The sequence below is a fragment of the Pinus tabuliformis genome, chromosome 4_1 (genome assembly GCF_031772625.1).
Source record: "Pinus tabuliformis cultivar Carrire ecotype Pingquan chromosome 4_1, CPIR1, whole genome shotgun sequence".
Classification (NCBI taxonomy): domain Eukaryota; kingdom Viridiplantae; phylum Streptophyta; class Pinopsida; order Pinales; family Pinaceae; genus Pinus; species Pinus tabuliformis.
The window spans coordinates 336,415,197-336,417,676 of NC_142303.1; positions in this window are offsets into that span (position 1 = coordinate 336,415,197).

Genomic DNA, 2,480 nt, shown 5'->3' on the forward strand with positions numbered 1-2,480 from the left:
CTAGTAAATTTTGTTTGAAATTCGTACGGATTTTTTGGAATGGTAACTTTGAGCTCTATAATTTGAACTATGTGAGTGTCCCAAAGGAGTTTGAGGGTGTTGAATCAATTTATGTATTTGAAAACTCATTTTAAACAGATGTGTAATTTGAACTATGTGAGTGTCCCAGGGGGGTTTGAGGGTGTTGAACCAATTTATGTATTTGAAAACACATTTTAAATAGTGACCAATCCACAATCTCGCAAACTTTTTCATCATCAAATTCCAACCAAAAAGTTAAAAATGTGTAATAGCTGGATTACTCCTTAAAATGGTGAAATTTGTAACCTCTGCCATCTTAGATATCTCAAATTTATCTCATAATTATTTGAACCAATCCTTGGGCCTACAAGTGCTTTGTATTTGAAGTGGGTTAAAAAATGGACAAACTCGACCTTTTCATGGAGTTTTTGTTTTTATTCATATCAAGCAAATTTTTCACTATGTGGGTCTTGTTAAAATGGGCTAAAACCTACTAGCAAAGTTTCATGGTCAAAATTTGCTTCAATCAAGAGGAAGGATAACTTGTAAATTTTAATTGAATTTGGGAAATAAATTTGAAAGAATAAAGGTTGAGTTTGTCCATTTATTAATTTACTCTATTAAAATTTATCCATTAGTAAAATGTTATCTTTTATCATATTTTAGTGAAAGTATAATATATTTAATATGGTATTGTTCTATTTAGTATAAGTGGTGTAGTAAATTGGTTCAAGCATGATATTAATGGTAGGTAGTTAGATTTTGACTATTGTTATTTATAATTAATAAATGATGAAGTATTTATGTCCCGAAGAAAAAATCAATAGATTTGATATTTCAAAAAGTGAAATCAATATGTACATCAACTAAGTCTCTAGGCTCCTAATTAACATAGATCATTGAGAGTCTTGTTGATATCCTTTTCTAGGACAAGAGTCAACCTCTTAGGGAATTGTTCGAATTCCCTCGCTCTCACACTATGATTTTAAAGATATTTTGCTCATATACATAAGTATAATGTTCGAGACTCCACATCCATGAGTGGACCTGGTAGATAGTAACCTTGCAAACATAAAAAAACATTTGAAAAAGATAGTAACCTTGCAAACATAAATACCCAATTCATCACATCACATTCTTCCATTCATACCATGACAGAAACATATTTGAAGCGATGTAAATATGCATAAATAAAAACAATGGCCTAGATGTTTCAAAAATCTTTCAATGATTCCATTCATTTAAAACCATAAGATGCATAAGATAACATTCACGAGATCTCATGCTTTCAAAAAAGTCTTTGACATTATAAATGTCATGAACCCTTGGAATGACTATCTGCAAGAGTAAAATAACATTACAAATTGATACTTAAATGATAAAAGAAATTCATTTGTCCTAAATAGATTGGGATGGGGCACTCGTGGACCAAATAAAATGGTATAGTAACCTAAAAGAAAAGAGAAATGCATTTAGTGATTGACTTTACAAATGGATACCACACTTAATTTAGTTGGATGATCAAAGATTGGGAAGAAAGACGGGAAACTGGATCAAAAATAAAAATACACTCACAAAATTATTGGAGGGATGATGGATGGAATGATCTCCCCTCAACATTCAAATGTTGGAGTACATATATCATGTGCTTTTGAATGTTCTTGATGTAATTACCTTTAGCAGTTATTCAAGATTAACAATTTCTATTAAGGATATTTTAAGACGATCTTCTATATACTCCTCCACAGGTGGCACTGTAACATCTTGTTTTGCCTTGAATGCAAATATTTCTTCCTCAGTTTCTTTAAAATCTAAGTGTAATTCGTCAATAGTTTCCAATTGTCATCATTATCATTAATAAAAGTACAACTAACCACCTTTTAATCTCCTCCTCTGGAAAATTAGTGAGATTATCATATTCATTAGCCCATGATTTTCTTATTACAATGAACTTTTCTTCTAATTGGTCTTTAGATATTAGTAGGAAATCTCTTAATAGTTGCAGCGCTTAAAGGTCTTCAACAATTTTAATTGCTTGAAATAAAGTATTGTTCTTCTTATCATTGGTCTTAACATAACTAGCAATAAAGTCTTGTGGTATTTTTATTCTAGCAAACCATCCCGCTCTTATTTTATTTATCCTCTAATTCAACGACAACCCTTCTTGACTTCTTTGAAAGTTGTTGAGAGTTGAAACTCATGCAATAAATGTATTCAATTTATTTTCAAAAAAATGTTGATCATGTTCCAAATCTTTATTCAAATATTCAATAAAATAAGAAATCATCTATGAGAGGTTTCTTAAATCTAAAATGATATCCAAACTTTGAAAAATAATGTTTAGTCACTTATTGATGTTTTATGTGACATACATCCTTAATCCACTAAATAATTTGGTTGTTTTCTTTATCTTCCTATATGTATTATGTGTAGTTTGGGGTGTTTGATCAAGCACAACT